General features: G+C 45.2%; 1 long non-coding RNA gene across 1 annotated transcript; it reads left to right on the top strand.

Moving 5' to 3' along the window:
* The first annotated feature begins 5,752 nt into the window (after window positions 1–5,752).
* On the top strand, window positions 5,753–26,856 carry LOC144333336 (uncharacterized). The gene is made up of 3 exons (XR_013401917.1): window positions 5,753–7,390; window positions 19,749–19,799; window positions 25,486–26,856. It is a non-coding gene; the product is annotated as an uncharacterized LOC144333336 (long non-coding RNA).
* Window positions 26,857–27,987: the final 1,131 nt, after the last annotated feature.

Below are 27,987 nucleotides of genomic sequence, written 5' to 3'. Positions count from 1 at the left end.
CACAAGGTTTTTTTTGTTTGTTTTTTGGTTTTTTTTTTGAGACGGAGTCTCGCTCTGTCGCCCAGGCTGGAGTGCAGTGGCACAATCTAGGCTCGCTGCAAGCTCTGCCTCCCGGGTTCACGCCATTCTCCTGCCTCAGCCTCCTGAGTAGCTGGGACTACAGGCACCTGCCACCGCGCCTGGCTAATTTCTTGTATTTTTTTTAGTAGAGACGGGATTTCACCGTGTTAGCCAGGATGGTCTCGATCTCCTGACCTCGTGATCCACCCGCCTTGGCCTCCCAAAGTGCTGGGATTACAGGCATGAGCCACCGCGCCCGGCCCACAAGCATTTTTATTCAACAAATACTTACAGAGTGCTCCTGCGTCCCAGCGCTGTGGTGGACATGACATCAGGGGATAGAGGGACGATGCTGTCCTCTCTTGGATTTTGTACTCTGGGGCCGGCCGCCAGGGCAGAGCGAAACAGAGAAAAAGTCAGGTGGCGATGAGTGCTATGAAGGGCAATGGGCCAGAGTGAAGGATAGGACAGACGGCAGTCCTCATGGAGGGCGCTCTTGGAAATCACAGACAGGAGGGCCTGTGAAAATTGGTGTCTCTTTTTCTTTAGTCTTTGGTGGGGGGGAGGGGGGGCGGGGGAAGCACTTTTTCTCCTGCAAGGGTCATGGCTGATACTTTTACTGGAAAGGGGTCCGGATCCGGTCTTGGATCTCAAGAAAGAAAGAATTCAGGGGGAGTCCGCAGAGTAAAGTCAAAGAAAGTAACGGAATAAAAGAATGGCCACTCCATAGACAGAGCAGCACCGAGGGCTGCTGGTTGCCCATTTTTATGACTATTTCTTGATTATATGCTAAACAAGGGGTGGTTCATTCATATCTCCCCGTTTTAGACCATTTAGGGTCACTTTCTGATGTTGCCATGGCTTTCGTAAACTGTCATGGTGCTGGTAGCAGTGAGGACAACCAGAGGTCACTCTCACCACAATCTTGGCTTCGGTGGGTTTTGGCCGGCTTCTTTACTGCAAACTGTTTTATCTACAAGGTATTTACGACCTGTATCTCGTGCTGACCTCTTATCTCATCCTGTGACTTAGAATGATTTAACCATCTGGGAATGCAGCCCAGTAGGTCTCAGCCTCCTTTTACCCAGCCCTATTCAAATGGAGTTGCTCTGGTTCCAATGACTCTGACAATACCTCCGCAGGAAACCTTGATTCCATTTCTCATGTCCTATAGGGTGTGCCTTCATCATCTTTCTCCCTTTAGCACACTTTTTTTTTTTTTTTTTTTTTTTTTTTTTTTTTTTTTTTGAGATGGAATTTCACTCTTGTCACTCTTGTTGTCCAGGCTGGAGTGCCATGGCATGATCTCAGCTCACCGCAACCTCCGCCTCCCGGGTTCAACCGATTCTCCTGCCTCAGCCTCTTGAGTAGCTGGGATTACAGGTGGGTGTCACCACGCCCGGCTAATTTTATATTTTTAGTAGAGACAGGGTTTCTCCATGTTGGTCAGGCTGGTCTTGAGAACTCCCAACCTCAGGTGATCTGCACACCTCGGCCTCCCAAAGTGCTGAGATTACAGGTGTGAACCACTCTTTTTCAACTTCTCCCTATCCAGTGGAATCTTGCTCACTCCCACTGAGCGTGCTCAAATTTCTATCATCTTAAAATCTTGAGTGCTCTGATGCACACGTGCACACACACGTGCACTCACATGCCCCACAATTGACTCCAGCTGTGACTTCATTCTTTGCTCAAACAATTGCCTTGAGTTCTTGTCGCCATAATCTTTCAAACTTGATTACTTTTTTATTCTTTATTGATTATGATAAAAGCAGTATATACTTATTTTTGAAAAAAATGTGAAATTAGCAGTATACAGGAAGAGAAAAAGATGCAAGCATTTCCACCATTGTCTCTGGGCCCAGCACACACAGGCAGGAGCCATTCATACACATCACCCACCTCCACATCCTCCTGTGCCTTTGTTCATATGTGAAATCCCATCGTTACACACTGTTGTCTTCTATTCTACTTAAAATTGTATCATAAGCATTGTCGCATTTTAACAACAATTTTTTATGTGAAAATGTAAGTGGCTTTAAAAAACTATTCCCTCTAGTGGATGTCTCATACTTGACTTAAACATTCCCTTGAAGGTCACCTAGTGTGGCTGCCATGTGTTCCACATAAAAATAACACAGCCATCAACGGGTGAGTGCGTAACCCCCGTCCTCATTTCAGCTTTCCTTAGGGTATGTTTCCCGAACAGGATTACTGAGTCAAAAGCTATGAGTTTGTCGAATGCTGTTGATACCAATTGCTGTATTTCTTTCCAGCAAAGTTGGCTGGTTCACATCCACATCAGCAGGTGCTGACTCTCAGAAGGTTCCCAGCATGGCTGTGGACACCCTTTCCCATTGAGTTCATATTACTGCCCCTTCCTTATCCAGTCTATATCGGTTCTTTATTAGGGAAACTAACCCTTTGTCTTTCACGTTTGTTACCAATATGCTCTCACTTTTGTTTTCTAATGAATTGTATTTACCATAGATACATCATCAAGTATATTGTTTTTAAATATAAGCTATAAATATTTTTTCCTAATTTTCTGTGGTTTTCTTATTTTAAAATGCATTTGGGATTTAATTTTCCTATGTCATGGGAGAAGAACTAATTTTATCCCTCAAACAGTCAATTATCACACCCCACTTATAGAATAATCTGTTCTTTATTCATTGGTTTGTGATGACTCTTTCTAAAAATGATATAAGTTCTTACACGTGGTTGGCCTGTGTCTGGCTTATGTCTTTAGCCCTGTTGATTTGACTTTTCCTTTGTGAGAAACACGATGACCTTCTTTTCTTTTTATTAAGTTTTAAAATTTAGTAACATTTTTTACTTTGTTTTTAAAAACCTATTTGCCGGCCGGGCGCGGTGGCTCAAGCCTGTAATCCCAGCACTTTGGGAGGCCGAGATGGGCGGATCACGAGGTCAGGAGATCGAGACCATCCTGGCTAACACGGTGAAACCCCGTCTCTACTAAGAAATACAAAAAAAAAAAATAGCCGGGTGAGGTGGCAGCGCCTGTAGTCCCAGCTACTCGGGAGGCTGAGGCCGGAGAATGGCGTGAACCCGGGAGGCGGAGCTTGCAGTGAGCTGAGATCCGGCCACTGCACTCCAGCCTGGGCTACAGAGCGAGACTCCGTCTCAAAAAAAAAAAAAAAAAAAACCTATTTGCCAGGCATGGTGGCTCATGCCTATAATCCCAGCACTTTGGGAGGCTGAGGTTGGGGGATCACTTGAGCCCAAGAGTTCAACACCAGCCTGGGCAACATGGAAAGACCCTGTCTCTATGAAAAACTTTTTTAAAAGTTAGGTGGGAGTGGTGGTGTGCACCCGTGGTTCCAGCTACTTGGGAGGCTGAGGTAAGAGGATTATTTGAGCCTAGGAGGCCGAGGCTGCAGTGAGCCATGCTCAAGTCACTGCACTCCAGCATGGGTAAGAGTGATACCCTGCCTCAGAAACAAGCAAACAAAACCCATTTGCAGCCATTTATTTTCTTTTTCTTCTTTTTATTTTACTTTAAGTTCCAGGATACATGTGCAGAATGTGCAGGTTTGTTACATAGGTATACATGTGCCATAGTGGTTTGCTGCACCTATCAACCTGTCATCCAGGTTTTAAGCCCCACATGCATTAGGCATTTGTTCTAATATTCTTCCTCTCCTTGTCCCCCACCCACTAACAGGCCCTGATTTGTTATGTTTCCCTCCTGGTGTCCATGCATTCTCACTGTTCAACTGCCACTTATGGGTAAGAACATGCAGTGTTTGGTTTTCTGCTCCTGTGTTAATTTGCTGAGGATGATGGCTTCCAGCTTCACCCATGTTCCTCCAAAGGACACTATCTCATTCTTTTTTATGGCTGCATGGTATTCCATGGTATATATGTACATTTTCTTCATCCAGTCTGTCATTGATGGGCATCTGGGTTGGTTCCATGTCTTTGCTATTGTCCTGCAATAAACATACATGTGCATGTGTCTTTATAGTAGAATGATTTATAATACTTTGAGTATGTACCCAATAATTGGATTGCTGGGTCAAATGGTATTTCTGGTTCTAGTTCTCTAAGGAATCGCCACACTGTCTTCCACCACGGTTGAACTAATTTACATTCCCACCAACAGTGTAAGAGCATTCCTATCTCTCCACAACCTCACTAGAACCTGTTGTTTCTTGAGCAGTCATTTATTTTTCAAGGTAACAATAGAATGATTTTGTCAAGATGAAGTGTTGGTTTGAGATTTGATTTGGATTTTGTTACTTATAAAGTAACTTGAGAAAAATTTATTTTGTTGCATCATCAGGAATGTGATGCATTACTCCAAGTTTTATTCTTTATGTCTCATTACAATTCCTAGTTTTTCTTTTTTCCAATGTGCATCTTACTAATGTTATTCTAAGCTTCTGTACATTGGTGCTATTGAGAAGAGTATTCCTCTCCCACATCCATTCTGTGCTGATCTGATGCAAAGCTGTTCTGTTTCCCATGTTTGCATTGTATTGATTGCCTCTTATTAATTCTATCAGACTTTCAGTTGATTCGCTGAAGTTTTCTGGGTATATTATTACACATTAAAGGAAATCAGAATATTTTACCCCCAAATATATTTCTCTGACATATTTCGAGATGGCTGCCACAGGGCTGGCGGACTAAAGTGGCCCTACAAAACTGTCTTTTGTGGGGGAAATTTGCATCTGGAGATCTTTAGTGAATCTGCAGAAATGGAACCAGTCCTGCCCTAGTCCTCATCTAGGAAACATTAACTTAGGAGATTCTGACAGCTTGAAAGATCTGAAAGAAACATTCATCTATTCTCTCCGAGAGCTGCTACCTGTGAGGTTTCATCTACATAACAAGACCACCTTTATTAGCCAGCCCTCCTCTTCTCCTCCTCCCATCATCCATCTTGCCAATAGAATGTGATTGACTACTATAACTGTTTTTTGGCCATGCTCTGAGCCTCCATTCATTCTGTAACCTCAAGATGGTATATTTAAGCTTCTGTAGCTTGGTGGGGGTTGGGGGTCTTCATTCTGAGGGCCCCTGTGTAGACACACGTTGAATAATTTTTGTATGCCTTTTCTCCTATTAATCTGCCTTTTTTTTTTTTTAAGACAGAATCTTCCTCTGTCGCCCAGGCTGGAGTGTGCTGGCCTGATCTCGGCTCACTGCAACCTCTGAATCTATCTCCCTGGTTCAAGCGATTCTTGTGCCTCAGCCTCCTGAGATTACAGGCACGCACCACCACGTCCAGTTAATTTTTGTATTTTTAGTAGAGGCAGGGTTCCGCCATGTTGGCCAAGCTGGTCTCGAATTCCTGAACTCAACTGATCTGCCCACCTCAGCCTCCCAAAGTGCTAGAATCACAGGCATGAGCCACTGTGTCAGGCCTTAATCTGCCTTTTATGAGTTGATTTTTCAGTGAAACTTCAGAGGGCCGAAGGTTTCGCTTTGGCCCCTACAACACATATGCAAGCAATAATTATTTGTATCTTTAATCCAGATCATTAATAACTTTAATTTTTAAAGTCTGCTTATAGTGATGAAAACTTACAAGAAAATTTTGATGGTCAGAGTGAAAAAAAATGAATGTGGGATTTTACTGGATATTTTTCTAACATTCATGCATGATTATGACCAAGATTATGGTTTTCATAATAAGGTTACTATGCTACATGTATATACTTTTTTTTTTTTTTTTTTTTGAGACAGAGCCTTACTCTATTGCCCAGGCTGGCATCATGCAATGGCACGAACTCAGCTCACTGCAGCTTCCACCTCCCAGGTCCCAGTGATTCTCCTGCCTTAGCCTCCTGAGTAGCTGGGATTACAGACATGTGCCACCACACCCAGCTAATTTTTGTATTTTTTGTAGAGATGGGGTTTCACCATGTTGACCAGGCTAGTCTTGAACTCCTGACCTCAGGTGATCCGCCCGCCCCAGCCTCCCAAAATGCTGGGATTACAGGTGTGAGCCACCATGCCCACCCCATATATATACTTTCTCATATTATCCTTCCTTCTCTGGTGTAAACCAAGTGGAACAGTGGGCACCGAAACAGTGCACGGCCTATCCCTTTCATTGACGGAGGGGTGGAGAGCAAGTCACTTCTGTGCTGTAGCTGGGGAGATAAAACAGAGAAGACCAAGAGGACTCAGGGCAGGCAGGCCTGGAAGCCCATTGAGGAATAACAGTAATAATACTCATATCATTAATATTATGTATTGAGTTCTTCCTACACATAATGCTAAGTGCTTTACAGATCTGATTGCTGAAACAGCCCTGTGAAGTGGGCCTCCTTATCTCTAGTGTACAGAGGAGAATCTGAGTCTCAAAAACAGGCTGAATCATGGCCCCACGTTGGAACGGTCCTGCCTGGATCTCCAGCCCAGCTGTCAGGCTACGCAAAAGGCCTCCAAAAGAGAGCAGAGGCTTTGTGTTTGCACGTGGACTCGCACAGCTCACCAGGATCAAAGGCCAAGGAGTCTCTGGCAGGAATTAGGCCATCCCCCACCTACCAGCAGGTATTCCCGGGAAACCATTGAGGAAGCAGGAGACAGCCAGGCCAGGCCGGCCCATCAAAGGCCAGACGTGCTAGGGTCTCTGTTCTTTGGAAGGCACAAGCAAAGCCAGCCTGTCACCTGCTGACTTAGAGGAGAAACGGAGAGAGGAACCCAGATAGCGTGGAGGCTGCGGTGGATCCACTCAGTGGGGGATTCGTGTCTCTCCAAGGGGGCTACAGCTGGAAGCGGCCACAGCACAGAGGGGAGAGTGCTGCATTTCTGTGCGATGAGCTTGAAGCAGGCATCCACACAGATTTGTACTAGAGGCACCTGAAGACGCAGACGGGGAACTGGGACCCAGGTTTCCGTAATGATGAGGATGGATGAGGATGTTTCTTCCCGCCCAAGTCTAGTCCCCTTCACCTCCCACCATTTGGCCTCGGAGGACCAGCTTCCTGAAAATAATTTCTGAACAGAGCCTGACCTACTCTTTCTTAGTCCTTGCCTTCAAGAATATGGGGGCCATCTGTGTCGGGGCAGAGTCTACAGCAGCAGATGTTGTGTTTTGTTGCTCCAGGAACGGGGCTGCATGTGGAAGCCCTTGCTGATTTCTGTGTTGAGTTTACTGCCAAGTTAGCTCTTACCTCCCGTGCTCAAAGACGACTGACCAGCTTGAAGTGGACTGATGAACATTTAACCTCTTAATAGTCTTCAGACAGACCACGGACTTTCCCTGAATACCTAGCACACGGGGAATGTGCTGTGAAATTTGCTGAGTGACAAATGAAAACGTGGTCTCCTTCTACTTCCAGCTTGAAAGGTAAGTTAATCTAACTCGGATTGTGCCCATGAGATGTGAGCATGCCTCTCTGTGCTTTCAAAAGTTCCACAAAACAGGTTGGGCACGGTGGCTCACACCTGTAATCCCAGCACTTTAGGAGGCCGAGGCAGGCGGATCACCTGAGGTCGGGAGTTCAAGACCAGCCTGGCCAACATGGCAAAACCCTATTTCTGCTAAAATTACAAAAATTAGCTGGGCATGGTGGCGGGTGCCTGTAATCCCAGCTACTCAGGAGACTGAGGCAGGAGAATCGATTGAACACGGGAGGCAGAACACGGCCCCAGTGAGCCGAGATTGCCCCACTGCACTCCAGCTTCGGTGACGGAGCGAGACTCCGTCTCAAAAAACAACAAAGAAACGTTCCACAAAACAAATCCTAAGTTGGATTCTATGTCTGCAACAATAGGGAAATGATTAAGTAAATGAACGGAAAGAGTTATATAACATTTTTTTCAGGAATTTTTAGTGACAGTTAAAAACTTATTAAGGAAAAATGTCAAGAAATAGATTTTAAATTACACGGATATCAAGTGTGTAAAATACTTATGCTGAGAAAAAGGACTGGATATAGCAGAAGGGTGGTCGCCGGTAAGGGGTGAGGCTTCCGGAGGATCATGCTAAGTTTTCTGGGTACTTCCTGGTGTGACGCTGCACAGTGACGTGGTGATAATGGCAGGTTCCTGGAGGGCTTGAGGTGGGTGGGAAGTCTGTATTCTCAGGGAAATGCCTGGAATAGTTGTTGATTGAATGATGCTCTACATTCCTCAGGTTCCTCTGCAGAGTGCATTTCTTTCTCCCTCTCTCCAAGCGTGGATTAAATTGTTTTGAGCTGGTTTTGTCTGCAGCAATTGGTTATCTTAACTAGAGCTCATTTAAAAAACAACAACAAGGTAACGTGAATGGAGGCAATGTCCTAAAGTTGTACAGGAAACAGACCAGAAAGCAGAGAAATGGGTGTGGCGCAGAGGGGAAAGGAAGGCAGGGGTGGAAGATGGGGTGGAGGAGTCCAGCCTTCCCTTCCAGCAAACAGTAAGCAGCTTTGAGAAACAGGGAGGGGCAAACTGATCTGAAATGAAGAGGATGGCCTCCAGGATGGCCCAGCTAGAGAGAGTCCCACTATAAGTAATGCACTAAAACCTTGGCTACTCCTGGTGTGGCCTGGCCATGAGCCACGCCTGGGTGTGTTACAGACCCAGGCTCTCAAGCCCCAGCCCCAGGGCCCCGGAACCTGCTTGTCAATGGATTCTCCCTCGGGGAATTTGTGTGCATCAAATAAGTTTGATGTAACCTTTTCTGAGGGAGGGGTTTTCAGACCCTGCCTGCCTGGAGGGTGAGAGGAAGTGGCAGCTCAGAAAAATCTAGAAGGGAGAGACGGGGGTAGGAGGATTTGCCGGACACCCCAGTATCCAGAAGCAGCAGTGGCTGGCTCATGGTGCAAGCTAGGGAGCCATGTGGATGATGGGGTCGATTATTGACATCTGCTCTGAGACGAATCCCCCCAAACCTCATGTTAAACAATCAAATCTTAAATGATTGAGAGGTGCTTCACACTAATCTTGGCTCTTGAACAGTGGGAGCTGTTCCATAGGCTCAGTGTAATCAAGAACCATTCTCGCTCTGCTTCCGAGGGAGAAGGCGTTCACCTCTGCGTTAATTTCAGCTGTCTGGGGAGAGGCGCTCCCTGAACTTGGTTCCACCCTGAGTGGAGGGTTGCTAGTCCCAGAAGCCTCTTCTAAGTTTCTCTTTTGAAATCTGCTTTGGGCAACCGCATGGCCACTGCTTCCTGGAGAAATGGGAAGAGAAACGCTCACAGTTCGGAGGGTGAGAGTGGCTGATCCCTCCCCCATCTGTTGACACTCCTGGAAACTTTTGGGGACTGTGATGGGGCAGAGGGGCCTATGGCTGCGTGGGGAGCTTCTTCACACAGGTTAGATGCTGACGCTCCACCTGTCCCCGGCCACCAAGGTGATTTCCTGAGCCAAGGATCCCTTCTTGGATTCTGGGTCTCCCTCACTTAGGAAGTAGAAGAGAAACTTCCATTTCCAAAGTGCTACTCTGCCATGAAATCCGTCAATGCAGAGTGGCAGAACAGAGAGCGCAGCAGTTCCATTATCTGATGGAGCTCAGAGAGTGCAGAAAAACAAAGCGTTTCCCTTCTCAGGGTGTGTGTGTGACTTTTTTTTTTTTTTTTTTTGTCATTGTTAAACTGACACAGGGCGACCTGATAGGGGAGGAAGATCTGTGATTAACACTTTCTCACTTCGTCTTTGTAATCGTCATCATTTTCATTTCTTCCAGAAGTCTCAGGACCACCTTCAAAGACAGGTCCTGAGGGTTCACAAGAAACCTAGAGCTGGGCAAGCTTGCTTCCCACCTGCTGGGTTCAGCCCTAACTGCCCCTTCCCCAGTCCCGCCCCCGACACGTGCAGTTAGGGCACCAAGGCAGCCCTAACGCTTCTGAGGAAGTGGGTTTTGTGGGTAGGTGGAGTTCTATGTCCCAGAGGGTGAGGAACTGGGCGCCACACCCACCCCCATATGCAGTGGGTGGAGTGGCCTAGGAGACAAAATCTGGGAGGAGGGTAGGGAGGACCCTGGGAGAGTGGGAGGGCCCTCTGTGGCCCATCCTCTGCTTCTTTCCGCATGCCCCTGAGTGCTGCCTTGATGTCTTCCTTTCCATATAACTCTGGTGACACAGAAGCTCCTTGTGAAGTGAGCTTTCCTGCCTAATTGAAAGACACCAGCAGAACGTGACTCAGGGTGGTAGTTGCCCTGCCCTGGCACCAGGCAGGTCATCCAAACCTCCTCATTCCTCCAGATGAAGATGCTAAAGCATGGCCAGGTGAAAGGGGAAGGGCAGAGCCTGGGAAACTCACCCCCAAGGAGTCAGGTCCAAGCGGACGGGTCCCCAGGGACTAGCTGGGACAGGGGTCTGAAGAGACCGTCAGCAGGTCAACCTGCCCACCAGGCTCACCTATGCTGTGTCCCCAGGCATGGAGCCAAGGGACTGAGTTCCCTAAACTCCCTTCCCACCTCTGCTACGACCAGCTGAGCCTTATAGTCACTCCCTGTCCAGCCTCATTCCCAATAAAACTCAACCACCAGGGTCCCGCCACCAGCTACCACTTAGCTCGCTCTCACCCCCCATCCCTGTGACCTCCCCCAGAATCTCCTATGGCTTTTCCCACCACCCTCCCACCATCACCAGTGAGGCTTGGGCCCAGGGTATGTCTGAGCCTCTTTTGCCACCCACCACCCTTCATCTTTGTAGCATGCTTTCCTGCAAGAGGGAATTCTCTCTTCCCATTACAACAGGGCCTGTGGCTTGAGCACCCAGGGTGCGTGTGTACAGACTTGGGGAGCAGGGGCTCAGTTCCAGGCACTTCTAGGACCCTGGACCCTGGAATTTATATAGTGTTCCTTTGTTTGGTAGCTCATGTCACTCATTAAGAATTGTTCCATTTCTGGCCGGGTGCGGTGGCTCAGGTCTGTCATCCCAGCACTTTGGGAGGCCGAGGCAGGTGGATCACCTGAGGTCAGAGTTCAAGACCAGCCTGGCCAACATGGTGAAACCCCATCTCTACAAAAATACAAAAATTAGCTGGGCATCATGGCAGGTGCCTGTAATCCCAGCTATTCAGGAAGCTGAGGCAGGAGAATCACTTGAACCCAGGAGGCAGAGGTTGCAGAGTCGAGATCATACCATTGCACTGATCAACATGACTAAGTGAGAATGTGTAAAAAAAAAAAAAGTTGTTTCATTTTGGAAAGATTTGGAATGTATATCTCTCCCAGAACAATAATTTCTTTTTATTTGTTGAAATGGTGTAAGCAGAAGTGTCATGCTAAATGTCTGTACATGGTTTCCATTCTCTTATGTAAACTCCACTTTTATAAATAGAGAATTCAATTTGATTCAACTTTAAACAGATGCTACAGTTAATTTTGAGCAATGGTTAATATGTGTGGGAACATGCTTTGAAAATAAGTCAGTGATCCCAATCTGTGCCCTGAGTGTTTTCATTGAATTGAGCACAGAAGTCCAATTCTGGAGAGATGAAACACAACAAAGCCAAGATGATTTGAAACTTGCTTTATCTAAACTTTTGTTCCTTTAAAAAATCAAAACATCATTTATTTTACTTCCACCCAGCCCCTGTCTTCACAGCTTTTGATCTTTCTACTTGTCAGAATATTGCATCAATGACACCGGAAATATTTATTCAACAAATACCTATTAAGCCCTAATTAGAGGCTGCATGTTGCATTTGGTCCTGAAAATTAGACGAATACGTTCCCTGTTCTCAAGGAGCTTATAGGCCTGGGTAAGGTAATTGCAGACACCTGAAGTGTGGCACACACTTGAAGACTCTAACAGGGACACCTGTCTCCCCAAAGGACCGATGCATGGCCCTCCAATTAGGGAAGTACAGGGGATTTCCAGTCCTAGGAACAACCTTCACAGCTACCAAGAACTTTCATGTTTTAGTTTTCAATTAAGCCCTTTCCTTACGTAAATTTTCTTCTGGATTCAAAGTCATTCGAAATGATGATTCACTCTACCTGGCAAAATATGCCACCTTCAAAATTATTAATATAATTGTATCAGTTTTCTATTGCTGCTGTAGCAAGTTACCACAAATGTGGTGCTTAAAACAAACCAAATTTATTATCTTACAGTTCTGAAGGTCAGAAGTCTGGCATGAGCTAAAATCAAGGTGTTGGCAGGGCTGTGTGTCCTTTTTGTATTTTTTATTTTTGGTGGCCTTAACAGAGCATCGATATTTTGTCACATCTCATCGTTCTGTCTCCCTATTATTATTAATTATTTTTTGGTGGGGGATGGGGACAGGGTCTTGCTCTGCACTCCAGGCTTCAGTACAGGCATAATTGTGGCATGGCTCACTGCAACCTCAACCCCCTGGGCCCAAGTGATCCTCCCACCTCAGCCTTCTGAGTAGCTGGGACCACAGACATGCACCACCATGCCTGGTTAATTTTTTATTTTTGTAGAGTCAAAGTCTCACTATGTTGCCTAGGCTGGTCTCCAACTGCTGGGCTCAAACAATCCTCCACCTCAGTGCTGGGGCTACAGGTGTGAGTCACCGTGCCCACCTCTCTTCTGCCTCCTTCCACATTTAAGGGCCCTAGTGATGGCACACCTGTATAACCCAGGTGATTTCCCTGTTTTAAGGTCAGCTGATTGACAACCCTAATTCCAGCTACAAACTTATTCTTTACCATGTCATATAACACATGCATAGGTTCCTGAAATTAGGACATGGACATCTTTTGGGGGGTGGGGAGGGGGTGCCATTATCCTGCCATCTACGATAATATGGTTGTAATTATGTGACATGCTGACCTCCTGTCTCAGCATCATGCTGTGCTGTGCAGCACCTGCAGCTGTGAGCACACACCCCTGTTGACAGAAGCAGCTGCTCTCCTATGTAATGAGGCTGTGGTTATCATTCTCCCCATCCTGATACCTCTTTTCTCTCACTGGGGATCCCTGCCAGCTTCTGCAACACAAAACTTCATTTTTATCTCCTAGTCTGTTTGTTTTGTTCCCTAATAACGTCGGCTTTTTTTCTATGGTTTCTAAAATTATTGCCACTGTTCAGCCATTTTTATACTTCTTGGAACTTTTTGAATTTTGAATAAGTAAATAAATGCTCAAATATGCATCAAACTCTGTAAATAAACAGAAACGATTACAAGTCTTAGAAATAGTCCTATGCATTATGGTAAACTCAAACTCAGTGACATGTTTGAAGTTACATATCATAGAATTCCTCAGCTCATATTTAAGCTCAATTCACATATACAATCTCTACCTTCTGGTTAATGTCAACATTCGTGAATAGGCGTGGCCTTTGCAGGAGTGGTCTCAGGGAAGTCATGCTCTGTGAAGCTCGGGGAAGCAGACCTGAGTGTCCTATGCATGGATGACAAAAGTCCTTCCTTCCTAACATAATTGACCTTTACACTTTATGAGTAATGGTTACATGGAAAACACACCCAGTTGAAGCTTGGGGAAATATATCATGACTCATTCATCCATTCCACAAATACTAATGCAAGCTGTTGGCATGCTTGTAACTTAATATCAGGGCCGTGTGCTTCTTTGCTGTCCAGGCTCTATCTGATCTCAAGGAACAGAGACAGCATGGCACAGGTTACCATAGTTAATGGTGTTCAGCTTGTTTATCTTAAAGATGTCTACAGGTAGAAAGGAAAAAAAAAAAGGAAATCAGTATAAATGCTCCTGTAGAGGCTGCACAAAGTAAAAATCAGTCTAACCTCATATAAACTGATTGACATATAGGCTTACAGTTGGTCCTCATAACCCAGTTATCATGCAAAGCCACGGAAGTCCATTTCCCCTGCTTGCTCTCTGAGCATACTTCCATTTAGATGACTTGGCACTCACCGGGCACAGTGGCTCATGCCTGTAACCCCAGCACTTTGGGAGGCTGAGGCAAGTGGATCACGAGGTCAGGAGTTCGAGACCAGCCTGACCAACATGGTGAAACCCCGTCTCTACTAAAAATACAAAAATTAGCCAGGCATGGTGGCGCACGCCTGTAATCCCAGCTACTCAGGAGGCTGAGGCAGGAGAATCACTTGAACCTGCGAGGCGGAGGTTTCAGTGAGCCAAGATCGTACCACTGTACTCCAGCGTGGCCGACAGAGCGATATTCCATCTCAAAAAACAAAACAAAACAAAACAAAACAAAAAAAAACAAGATGACTTGGCAATACCGTATCTGCACTTCTGCATGTGCCGCTACCCACTAAATACAAATACCTTATTGCTCAAACCGTGTCAAGCTGAGATTTGCTGTTATTTGCAATCAAACTCATTCTGCTGATATACTTCTATTTTTTTTTTTTTTTTTTTTTTTGCAGTTAAGCCTTCCCTATGTAGGACCACCTGAATGTGATAGTCCTGGGGAGATCATGTAAAAAATAGAATGGAATCATGCTTGTGGAAGGCATCTGAAGGCTCAATATTAATGCCAAGCAGGGCAATTATTACTACTCAAGCAACCCCAGAGGGAAAGAGGGAACCCCCAAGGACCACTCAGGAAATAATTAAGAAATGCTGGAGGAGTAGCTTTTCTTTTTTTTTCTCAAGACAGAGTCTCGCTCTGTTGCCCAGGATGCAGTGAGTGGCGTGATCTCAGCTCACTGCAACCTCTGCCTCCCAGGTTCAAGCAGTTCTCTTGCCTCAGCCTCCCGAGTAGCTGGGATTACAGGCACATGCCACCACACCAGGCTAATTTTTGTACTTTTAATAGAGACAGGGTTTTGCCATGTTGGCCAGGCTGGTCTCGAACTTCTGACCTCAGGTGATCCACCTGCCTCGGGCTCCCAAAGTGCTGGGATTACAGGCGTGAGCTGCCTTGCGGGAACTGGAGGAGTAGCTTCTTAAGAAACCACATAACAGGCCGGGTACAGTGGCTTATGCCTGTAATCTTAGCACTTTGGGAGGCCGAGGCGGGCAAAACAGTCCCAGAACCTGTAGCTGGAACTACAAGTATGCACCACCACACCCGGCTATTTTTTTTTTTTTTTTTTTTTGTATTGAGAGGGTTTCACCATGTTTCCCAGGCTGTTCTTGAACTCCTGAACTCAAGCAATCCACCCACCTCAACCTCCTGAAGTGCTGGGATTGCAGGCAGAAGCCACTACGCCCGGCAAGAGTCTACATATTCTGAAGTTATATTCCCGTCAATTTAGATTCCGACTTTTCTCCAGGAAATCAAAGAATTCTCTATAAATATTATCTCCTCGTAGCCTCTGCACTGCAAGCAGGCTGACGTCCTGTTTGGTTTGCGGTTAGTAAGGAGCAGTTTAACTCGGGGCCTGCAGCCATGGAGTTCAGAGGTTAACAATCAGGCAGCAGCTTTCTGTTCCTGAACTGGGTGGTGCTGCTACTGACAGACCTTCCTTCCCACCCACAGCCCCCGCTCTGTCCCTTGCTCTCTTGTTTGGAACCACACTTCTGGGGGCCACCCTTGACAGAGGTTAATTTGACGTCTCCACTTGGCTGGGCTATGGTGCCCAGATGTTTGGTCAAAGACCAATCTGGATGCTGCTGGGAAGGTACTTTTTAGGTGTGATTAACATTTAAATCACCTGGCCTGGCGCGGTGGCTCACGCCTGTAATCCCAGCACTTTGGGAGACCGAGGCGGGCAGATCACGAGGACAGGAGATTGAGACCATACTGGCTAACACGGTGAAACCCTGTCTCTACTAAAAATACGAAAAATTAGCCAGGTGGGGTGGCGGGCGCCTGTAGTCCCTATTACTTAGGAGGCTGAGCCAGGAGAATAGCGTGAACCTGGGAGGCGGAGCTTGCAGTGAGCTGAGATCATGCCACTGCACTCCAGCCTGGGCGACAGAGCAAGACTCCGTCTCAAAAAACAAACAAATAAACAACAACAACAACAACAAACATTTAAATCATCCTGACTTTGAGTGCAGCCAGTAATCCTCTGTAATGTGGGTGAGCCTCATCCAATCCAAAGGTCTTAGGAGAAAAAGCCTGAGGGCCAGGCATGGTGGCTCATGCCTGTAATCCCAGCACTTTGGGAGGCTGAGGCGGGTGGATCATCTGAGGTCAGGAGTTCGAGATCAGCCTGGCCAACATGGTGAAAACCCGTCTCTACTAAAAATACAAAAATTAGCTAGGAGTGGTGGTGCGTGCCTCTAATCTCAGCTACACGGGAGGCTGAAGCATGAGACTCACTTGAACCCAAGAGGCAGAGGTTGCAGTGAGCCGAGATAACGCCACTGCACTCCAGCCTGGGCGAAAGTGAAACTCTGTCAAAAAAAAAAAAAAAAATGAGAAAAAGGCTGAGATCCTCCTGAAAACTTGAAAAGCCAGTTCTACCTCCAGACCCTGCCTTCGGACATGAGCTGCAGCATCCGCTCTCTGAGGCCCCAGCCTGCCAGCCTACCCTGCCGATTTCAGACTTGTCAGTCCCCACAATTGAGGGAGCCAATCCCTTAAAATAAAGCTCGCTCGCTCTCTCCCCTACCTCTGTCTATAGATAGACATAGATATACAGATATATCTATGTACATAGATCCTGTTGGTTCTGTTTCTCTGAAGAACACTAATACACCGTTCAAAGACATTGAGTTGTATATTAAAATTATATTTAACCCCAGTCTGTGAGGAAAACCCCAAACAAACCAAAACTGAGGGACATCTTATGAAACTCCTAACCAACACTCCTCAAAGGAGTCAAGGTCATCAAAAACAAGAAAAGGCTGGGTGCAGTGGCTCATGTCTATAATCCCAGCACTTTGGGAGGCCAAGGTGGGCAGATTACTTGAGGTCAGGAGTTCGAGACCAGCCTGGCAAACATAGTGAAACCCCATCTCTACTAAAATTACAAAAATTAGCTGGGTCTGGTGATGTGTGCCTGTAATCCCAGCTACTCCAGCAGGAGTATCGCTTGAACCTGGGAAGTGGAGGCTGCAGTAAGCCGAGGTCATGCTACTGCACTCCAGCTTGGGTGACAGAGCAAGACTACGTATCAGGAAAAAAAAAAAAAAAAAAGGAAAGTCAGAACAATTGTCACAGCCCAGAGAACCCTGCAGAGCTAGGGCAATTGAATGTCATGTGGGATCCTAGATGGGATCCTGGAACAAAAGAGGCAGCGGAAAAACTAAGGAAGCATCAATAAAGCATAGTCTGTAGTGAGTAATAATGTATCAATATTAGTTCATTAGTTGTGATAAATCATATTAATATAAAATGTTAATGATAGAGAAAAAATTAGATGTGAGTATATGAGAACTCTGTATTTGCAATTTTTCTGTAAATCTAAAACTGTTAGAAAATACAGTTGATTTTAAAGTATATTGCTTTACTTGTCATACATGTAAATTGTTCAACAAATGTGTGTTGAACGCTTGCTGTTTGCCACCTGCTACCATAGTGGTGGGAAAAATGAGCAAAGAGCCTATAGGTCAGCAAGAGACAAGGACCAAGGGAGCACACAGGTGGAGCTGGGCTTGTGCTGCGGAAGACATGGGGCAAAGGACAGGTATTTTCAGATGAGGAGGCAGAGAAAAGATCCTCCAAGGAATTTAAGGATGAGAGGGAGCCACCAGTCAAAGATGAGGAGCAGGGCAGAGGAGCTTAGGGACACTGCTCTGGGCAGAGGTAACAGCAGGTGTGTGGCCTTCTTGGTACAGAGTTTCTCTCATGGAGAGAAATGGAAAGGAGGCCCATGACTTGCGGGGAAGGGGAGGATGGAATGAGATGAGGAAAGAAGCAGGCAGGGGTGTCTATGCAGATCCCTTTTCGAGCTTGGGATGTTTTTCCCTTGCAACAAGAAGCCATCTGTATTAGTCTATTCTCACTCTGCTGACAAAGACATACCTGAGAGTGGGTAATTTATAAAGGAAAGAGGTTTAATGAACTCAGTTCCACATGGCTGGGGAGGCCTCACAATCATCGCCGAAGGTGAAAGAGAAGCAAAGGCACATCTTACATGGCAGCAGGCAAGAGAGTGTGTGCAGAGGGACTCCCATTTATAAAACCATCAGATCTCATGAGACTTATCCACTACCATGAGAACAGTATGGGAAAAACACACCCCCATTATTCAATTACCTCCCACCAGGTCCCTCCCACGACACATGGGGATTACGGGAACCACAATTCAAGATGAGATTTGGGTGGGGACATAGCCAAACCATATCACCATCCTAAGATGGCATCATCTGACTTATAAAACATACATTCATCCTTGACACTTTAGGAAATACAGAAAAGAATAAAAAACCATCATCCATGCTCCCTCCATTTTGCAATAACATTTGTTAACCTGTTGGTATATTTCCTGCCATCTTTTATGCTGCTCTTTCTTGCTTTTTTTAAAAAAGATATTATTCCCCAGGTGCAGTTGCTCATGCCTGTAATCCTGGAGCTTTGGGAGCCTGAGGGGGGTGGATCACCTGCGGTCAGGAGTTTGAGACCAGCCTGGCCAACATGGAGAAACCCTGTCTCTACTAAAAATACAAAAATTAGCCGGGCATGGTGGTGGGTGCCTGTAATCCCAGCTACTTGGGAGCCTGAGGCAGGAGAATTGCTTGAACCCTGTAGGGCAGAGGTTTCAGTGAGCCAAGATTGTGCCACTGCACTCTAGCCTGGACAAAAGAGTGAGATTCCATCTCAAAAAGAAAAGTATTATTATATAATGAATATTTTCCCATAACCTAAAATAGTCCACAAAAATCCTCCATCTGCATAATATTCCAATACATAGCTATGCCATAATGCATTCATTCCCCTGTTTTTATTGTTTTCTTTTGTTTTTGCCATTATAGATGACATAATGATGGGTCTTCTCACATGTAAAGCTTTTCTATCTATATTAATGCCATCATGGTCACTGTTAGCTCTGCTTGATGCAATTCTGGAAACACATTTTTCTATGCATAATTAGATGTGCCATTAAGTAGCCCTTAATAACTCGACTGGCTTCAGGTTTAGGCCTCAAATCTCATTTCCTGCGGCCAAATGCACACAGTTGGAGCAAAGTCAATGTGAGCAATTTTTATATGGCCAGGAGCTTAATTACTTTGTGGATGCTGTAAACGTTGCAAATATATTTTCTAATGCTGGCAAAAGACATTAACATTTTCCACGGAAGAGGAATGCCTGAAGTTTACTTATAATTGTCTTCACTTCTATTTCCCTAGCTCTGAATGATGCCATTTCTCTCTTTCTCAGGTTATTATTTCACTTATGAAGAAACAATTTTGTCATTTTGGTGCATCTGCTATAAATAAATTAACTCAAATGTTCTACTGACAGGATGCATTTTTCTGCTCATGCTATGTGGCAAATGATGGTGGGCGAGAGGGCAGGCTGGGGCAGAAGTTATGGCGCTGCCAGCCCATTGGCAGCCCATTGGAGTAGTTGGCCATGCTACTATCATTCTCCATCTGATGTTAATATCATCATAATGATATGTTTGACGCAGAAACTAGAGAAATTCCCCACAGAGCTTACCTGTTGTCTAAAAGCGAAAACAGGTCAAACTGGTAGGAAAAAAAAACCATGGCAAAACCATCAGCTCCAGAGGTGAGGCCAGCCTCCCACTACAGACTCCACTCAGCTCACAGCACAGAGTGGCTGGCCAGGACTGAGAGGGCCCCACGGCCACACCTGGGCACCACCCCAGAGTGACTGTCTCAGCCTCTGCTGCCACAGTACACTGAGGGATGACAGCCACACATGGTACACAGGGACACACCCTTGTGCATCTGGTCAGATTCTTATAACATCCTTTCCAAATTTGCTTGCAGGTAAATCACACCGTGCAGATGTTATCAAGATATGAAGTGCCTTATAAATATGTGAGTATTAAAACACCTATTTACAAATCTCTTTCTGTGCATGTGTGTGTGTGTGTCTGTCTATGTGTGTTTTAATTATAAGGGGGAGAGATTTGGCTTTTCCAACTTTTTAAAGTGAACTTTTAAATGAAGTATTTTTCTTTCAACTTGCAGCACTTGCCTATTTTTCTAAATCCCCTTATAAAATTCATAAAGGAACTGAGTATATATTCCTTGGAAGACTAAGTGGATATCAACCTCATGTTGCAATCAAAGGTCAACTTTGCATGTTTTTCTCTCATTCAAATGAGTGGTGATACTGTCCATTTTGCTGGTATCATCACTTCAGCTTCTTAGCACACCACAGACAGATGCCTTCCCTTCTGGAAATGCCTCCCTGTCTCGGTGTCTTCATCACCATGTTCTCCTGCTCTCCCTCTCTCCTCCCTGCTGTTCCTTCTTGGTTTCTGCACTGGATGCCACCTCCTGGCTCTCCCCTGACTGTTCCCTTGATGTGATTCTCCATCCTGGACTCATCTCTCTTCTCTGACCGCACTCGAATCCTTGTCTAGTGCCAGGACTTTTAAAAGCATCCATTGGCAAATGACTTCCACATCGTTTGTCTCCCCCTGCCCCCAACTCCCGACACTGTCTGCTACATAATTGGCATCTCCCATGGATGCGTGATTGCCCTCTCCAGCTCAACACAGTCAAAACAATTCCTACCCTGCGAACCTGCTCCTTCCCCAGATTTTATCACCTTTCTTTTCTCACTCCCTGTATCTGGTTCAACAAGTCTTATTATCTTTGCCTCCAAAACATGCCCCCAACTCATCTACTTCTATCTCCACCACTACCATCCTGGTGTAAGGCACAGTCTTTCACACCTCAGCTACTGAAGTGGCTTCCTACCCTGCCTCCTGGATTCTGTTCCTGTCTCCCAGAGCCCACTAAATTGTGGTCTCCACATTTTCATGATTTTTTACAACATTGGAATGAGATCATGGCAGTCCTCTGCGTAAACCTTACTGATGGATCTACAAAACGCAAACACAATCTAAAGTCCCATCCCGGCTTACCAAGGTAAGCCTGACTTCAGCTTCCATCTCTGAACACATTTTGTTCTCCTCTCCAGCCATGCTCTGTGTTGTCTCTGGCCCTCCACACTTTCCACGGTTCTTCTTCAATGGCAGGATCCTTCCCTGCCTGTTACCTTTGCATCAGCTCTTCCCTCTGCCTGGAATGCTCTTCCTTGCCTTTCTACCTACCTGGCTGGCACTTGTTTGGAATTTTGCCAGTTGCAATCTCTTCGAGTGTCACCTTCACCACCCAGCTAGGATAGCACTCTATTACATCACCTTATTGCAGTTCTATTTATAGCTTCTGTCACCAATGGATGTTTTTATTGCTAGGTCGGTTGCTTGTTTATTGGCTGCCTTATGGCAAACAATGCTGGTTCAAATGGAGCAAGGGTCTTTCTCTTGAAAACCCAATGTCATTGCTCAAAAGAAATGGTGAAATAAAGAAATGACGTGGTATCTGGGGATGCTATTGCACTGCTTACAGAAATGTTCATAACTTGTATTGCCTGCATCAGCCCTTGCCTTCTTCCTCATCAAAAGATGTATCCATGGGTGAGATTACAGAAGCGTGGTATCTTTCACTTCCTGTGGGCATTAGCATAGATAAGATGGGTGAGGGTGCGATCAGCTTTAGCACGGCATGCTAGCTGTAGCTCCAAATGCCAGGCAGAGCTCTTATCAGAAGGGTAAGCATAAATCTACGCTGGCTTAGAAAACATCTTAATTATAACGCTCCTCATTTATAATGTCAGAGCTCATGTTACTGGATGTTTCACATGCACCACCATTTGGTCTGTTCCTCTACATTTTAAGAGCCCTTTCTCCGCGATTACCATATATGCTGGATTTTCTTTGCCATTACGCTGTATAGTACAATGGAAAATCTATACCTTCCATTAAATTCTCAGAGGGAACAAAACCTTTCAAAGCCATTCTTACGCCCATACATTTCTATTTATGCTGTAAAATAATAAATTGAACTGTTTTACAGAATATAAGAAATTAAGTGACATCTTCACCCCATTATTGTTATTGGGATTATGGCCCGCTTTTTTTTTTTCTTGAGATGTTGTCTCACTCTATCACCCAGGCTGGGGTGCGGTGGCACGATCTCAGCTCACTGCAACTTCTGCCTCCCAGGTTCAAGCAATTCTCACATCTCAGCCTCCCAAGTAGCTCGGACTATAGGCACGAGCCACAATGCCTGGCTAAATTTTGTATTTTTAGTACAGATGGAGTTTCACCATGTTGGCCAGGCTGGTCGGTCTCCAACTCCTGAGCTCAGGTGATCCACCCGCCTCAGCTTCCTGAAGTGCTGGGATTACAGACGTGAGCCACTGTGCCTGGCCTATAGCCTGCTTTTAAAAATTGTTTTTATGGCTGGGCACAGTGTCCCACGCCTGCAATCCCAGCACTTTGGGAGGCCGAGGCAGGCAGATCATGAGGTCAGGAGTTCAATACCATCCTGGCTAACACAGCGAAACCCTGTCTCTACTAAAAATACAAAAATTAGCCAGGCGTGGTGGCATATGCCTGTAGTCCCAGCCTCAGGAGGGTGAGGCAGAAGAATCGCCTGAACCCCGGGAGGCAGAGGTTGCAGTGAGCTGAGATTGTGCATCTGCACTCTGGCCTGAGGGACAGAGCGAGACTCTGTCTCAAAAAAAAAAAAAAAAATTGTTTTATTTGTCTTGTTTGCTTGTTTCACATTTTGTTCTGGTTTTTTGTTTTTGGTTTTGGTTTTGGTTTTTTTTAATAATACAGATAATCTATGACAAGGACTTTTTCTAGTTTAGTACATTTTGTAATCAAAGTACAGTAATTATACATGTTTAATTGATCTCAGTGCACACTGTCAGTCTTTTAACAACATCCCTCCCAACCTCTCATTTTTATCTTTGTGTCATCTTTAATAGTTCATTCAGGAAGTTATCCATAGGTGTAGTATTTGGGACCCTGCACACCTGAGACTATTTCACCAACAAAGGGCTACTTGGTAGCATGAACAATTTTTCAATCCATTGCAAAATCAAATTATATTTTGGCTTCAAATGTATCATTCTTGTAAAGCTAGAGCTCGGTGATTCTTTGATTGTGTTTCCTTTTTCTTTTATTCTGATCTTAAATTACATAATTCCAGGGATAACTGGACAGGGATAAAACACGCTGGCCATTTGCGTCCATGTTAGCATGCCTGGTATGCCGTCTAAATCATTTATCACATTAGCTGCACAGTACCATGGGGATACTTGGGCAACCTTCCATTTGACTGGGCTAATTAATCCATAGTGGACAGTACTAATTAATCCATAGATGATGCTGACCACTTTCCATCTGCCTCCTTTGCTGGCACTGTCTCTCTGAGCCAGGAGACCCTGCCAAAGGTTGAGGTTACATCCTTCTCTGTCTACTTTGACACACGGACTTTCGGCCCTGCAGATTTGGGTGTGTCTCCGGCAGCCTGAAGATAAGCTGGGATAGCCCTCTATGGGTCAGTGTTACACTCTGGGGCCCCATCGCATGTTTCTCTCTCCACCCTGTGCATATCTGTGCACGATGCCAGAGAGATGGTGTAGGAGTCATCCTCAAACTTGGCACTGGATCTAAGTACATGACAGGAAGCCAGCAATTTAGATGGAGTTCACACCCAGCGACTACTCTGGCTAATGTCTAGGAGTTTGAGGTACGCCTCCCTTCCGGGACAAGATCCTCTCCCATCAGATGGCCATGAACTGGTTCCCTTCCTATAATTTCCTGGAATGTGCCCCACCTTAGAGAACAGAAGCTTTTAGAGTTATTATCATTTTTATATGGTACTATGTTCTCTCTGCCTTTCCTTCTTAATGTGAAAATATGAGACATTGAAGCTATCCACCCCCCAAAAAATGTGATGACAACAGGAAAATCTCCCACCAGATTTGTTTAGGAGTCATCACAAAGAAAATGAATTTGAGAATACTACAGTTTTTTCCTCCTACAGACACAGCCCATTCAGTCTGTCTTGAGAAAGAACTGCATACTTTCTCAGCTTAACAGAGATTTCCTCTTGGCTTTATTTATGTCCATCTCTCCATGTAGAATCAAAATCAGTTCAGGATTTATCATCCAGGGGGTCCACTGCAGAATGGCTGATGGCCCACACCTCTGCCTCCAGAACTCCCTAATAGCAGCACCTGGGAACTTCCTATAGATGCAGCTCCTGGGCCCTCCCCTAGAGACACAAATTCAGTGGATTGTTGTCAGGTCCAGAAATCTGTCCTATTTGAAAGCTTCCAATCATCAGTCTCAGTGGAGGAACCTCAGAGAATCTCAGCATCTGAGATCTGTAAGAGCCACAGAGAGTAGTGCATTTAAGGCTCTGAGGGAAAAGAGAAGGCTGAGACCACACAGCTCATCAATGGCTTTGCTAAGCCACATTCAAAGTAGTTCAGTTTTATGTTCTGATCACTCATTTAAGAAAGGGACGCTTCTGTTACAGCTTATGAAAATTTGCATCAACATGGCTTGCATTTTCTAACAACTGTGCTGCAAGAAAAAACCCTTTCCCATCATGAAAATGAAGCTCAACAAATGATGGCTTCTTGGGGACTCCAAGGAGCCCAGGTTTCCCTGAAAAGTAGCTGGGATATTTAAATCAGTTACTTTGCTGCCCCAATATATTACAACATAATTATTTGCATTTTGGTCCCAGAATTTCAATTTAGAAGCCCAACTTAGGGGTGAGCAGTGGGCACTGAAATCTGTTTGAAATACAACATGAAGTCTTAGAAAAAATGAACTTACTAAATGAATTATCCTAGTTAGAGCTTCTACACACATTTGACACTTGTATTTCTTTTTGTTATTGTTGTTGTTTTTATTTATTATTATTATTATTATTTTTTTTTTTTGAAATGGAGTCTTGCTCTGATGCCTAGGCGCGATCTCGGCTCACTGCAACCTCCGCCTCCCGGGTTCAAGTGATTCTTTTGCCTCAGCCTCTGGAGTAGCTGTGACTACAGGCACCTGTCACCACGCCCGGCTAATTTTTGTATTTTTAGTAGAGATGGGGTTTCACCATGTTGGTCAGGCTAATCTCGAACTCCTGACCTTGTAATCCACCCACTTCGGCCTCCCCAAATGCTGGGATTACAGGCGTGAGTCAGTGCACCCGGCCCACTTGTTGTATGTTTTTAGACTAGCTGGAAAGTCATTTAAATAAGAGGGGAAAGAGTGACCTCTTCTCTGTTTTTGTTCTGCTGTGTGATTGAAATCCTACCTGTTTATTGTAGTTAACATGTAATCTTTTTTGAAATGCATTTTAGTGTTTTGACACAACAGTTTTAACCATGATTTGGGATGAGTGGATTTCTTACATGGTTTATATTGGATTCTTAATTCTTTTTGGAGTCGGCGTGAGCTACACACAAATATAAGAGTTGGGCCAGGTATGAGAAAGCTTATCAGTCTTCATTGGAAAGTAGAAAGTTAATAATATTTAGAACACATCTGAGAATGTGTGAGTTAAACCCTTACGTTTATCCATCAGCCAGAGTGATGAAAGAGATAGAGTCAATTTTTAAGATCAACTTTTCCTGGGCGCGCTGGCCAGGCTAAGTCTCTGACAATAGTGATTATATCCTTTCTAGGACAGGGACTTCAGAGAAAGAATGTGAGCTATGCAGAGAAGTGAACGAGGAATGTGTTCACCTCTCAGCCTCAACCCATGGGTCAGAAAAAGACATCCCTGGAATTGGAGCTTTGAAAGCAGAAGATAAACATGATGGATATCACAGAACTTAAAAGAGAGTAAGGATCAGGTTCCAGGAGACCAGGATTGTTAGGCTGAGCAGCTGGAGAGCCCTGCAGGGCTGGTGGACTCTGGAGGGTGGTGGAGGGGACTTACATTCTGAGCACCTTTCCTGTGCTTCTCACTCACTTGCTCAGGTTTTCACAACTGTGGAAAGTGATGCTTAGAAGGGGAATTACCTGCCCCAGGATGCAGAGCGGGATCCCAGCCCCGGCAGGGCGGACTTTCCACTCTGCCAGGAAATACGCCAGAGGAGTCTGAGCTCCGCCATCTTGAAATCTTAAAGCAACTGAAATCTAAAAGCGACTGAAATCTTAAAGCAACTGAAATCTTAAAGCAACTGAAGTCTTAAAGCAACTGAAATCTAAAAGCGACTGAAATCTTAAAGCAACTGAAATCTAAAAGTGACAAACCTTAAAGCAACTGCAATCTAAAAGCGACTGAAACCTTAAAGCAACTGAAATCTAAAAGCGACTGAAACCTTAAAGCAACTGAAATCTAAAAGCGACTGAAATGTTAAAGCAACTGAAATCTAAAAGCGACTGAAATCTTGGAAGCTCTATTCGTCCTGAGTGTCTCCTGTGGGAACAAATCAAAGGCTGAGGCAGGGAGAAGCACCGGCTGCAGCCCTGCCGGCCACTTCTCCAGGCCTAGAACAGAGGGATCTCTGGGGACTGCACTGAGCCCCGCCACCTCACACCACCATCCCGGGCCACCTCACACCACCATCCCGGGCTCTTCAGGCTGTGGCTTCCACTGCTTGCCCTAAAAGTCCCTGCAGGTCCACTGCATTCTAGAGAACCGGGCTCTGTGCTGGGGCCAACACAGGTTCTCCTGCCTCTGACATTTGAACGCCCTGCCCTGGACCTATGGACCCCCGCCCAAGCCCTCATCCTTTAGTGCCCAGCTCAAAAGCCAGCTCCATTAGCAGACCCGGTGACTCTCGGTTCCCCGGGCCATGTTGTTTCTGCCTCTTTCTACTCCCTGCCGTCTAAGGTTAATCCATCCAATTAATTTCACATATATTTACTGATTTAAAAATTATTATGTAATATTCACTACATCCTCCTCTAATGTGGATCAATTAGGTTTTTAATGGGGATCAATTATGTTTTTTGGGCATCAGGAGGAAGTCATGGATTGAAATGTTTGCTGAGTTTTATCTATTGTGGTATTGTTTTTATTAAAGCACAGATGGTTGTGTTGCAGGCAGGTAGGAGCCTCTTCAAGTTGATGGCTGAGTCCTTAAGGCTTTACTGTGGTTTTTATTTTATCTTACATTTTATTTTATTTTATTATTTTATTTTATTATTTTTAGATGGAGTCTTGCTTTGTCACCCAGGCTGGAGTGCAGTGGTGCAATTTTGGCTCACTGCAACCTCTGCCTCCCGGTTCAAGAGATTCTCCCACCTCAGCCTTCCAACTAGCTGGGATTACGGGCGCCCACCATCACGCCTGGTTAATTTTTGTATTCTTAGTAGAGAGGGGGTTTCACTATGTTGGCCAGTCTGGTCTCGAACTCCTGACCTCAAGTGATCTGCCTGTCTTGGCCTCCCAAAGTGCAGGGATTACAGGCATGAGCCACTGCGCCTGGTGCTGTGGTCTTTAATAACTGCCTTGCCCTTTGGCACAATATACCCAGGCTCATTCACCTGCCTGGATCAGCCACTTCTCCAAGCTGCTCCGTTTTCCTTTGTCACCAGACCTTTGAATTTTGCCAGTCTAGGAAGAGTAAAATGGCATCTCCCTTCAGTTATAATTTGTATTTCTCGGACTTTTAATAATACTGTACATGGTTCCATATGTTTATTTGCTAGGTATCTTTCCCGTTCTGTGACGGCTGCCTACGATTTTGTCTAATTTTATATATATGGATGTATATATAGGTATGTACATATATGCATGTACACAAATGTGTATATTCATGTCTGTATGTACATCCATGTACACACGTGTGTATGTATGTGTGTATATACACAGTCATGTGTTGCTTAATGACAAAAATGCATTCTGAGAAATGTGTTGTTAGGCGACTTTGTCATTGTGTGAACATCATAGCATGTTCTCACACAAACCTAGATGGCCTAGCCAACTCCACACCTAGGCTGTATGGGATAGCCTGTTACTCCTAGGCTTCAAACCTACACAGAATGTGACTGTACTAGTGCACTGAATATGGTAAGTGATTATAATGCAATTGTTAGTATGTGGAAGAGGTACAGTAGAAATAGGGTATAAAAGGTAAAAATGGTGGCTGGGCGCAGTGGCTCACGCCTATAATCCCAGCGCTTTGGGAGGCCAAGGCAGGGAGATAACAAGGTCAAGAGATCGAGACCATTCT

Source organism: Macaca mulatta, chromosome 12, assembly GCF_049350105.2.
Source record: "Macaca mulatta isolate MMU2019108-1 chromosome 12, T2T-MMU8v2.0, whole genome shotgun sequence".
Classification (NCBI taxonomy): Eukaryota; Metazoa; Chordata; class Mammalia; order Primates; family Cercopithecidae; genus Macaca; species Macaca mulatta.
The sequence above is the reverse complement of the archived record's forward strand: the minus strand, read 5'-3'. Positions and strand labels throughout refer to the sequence as shown.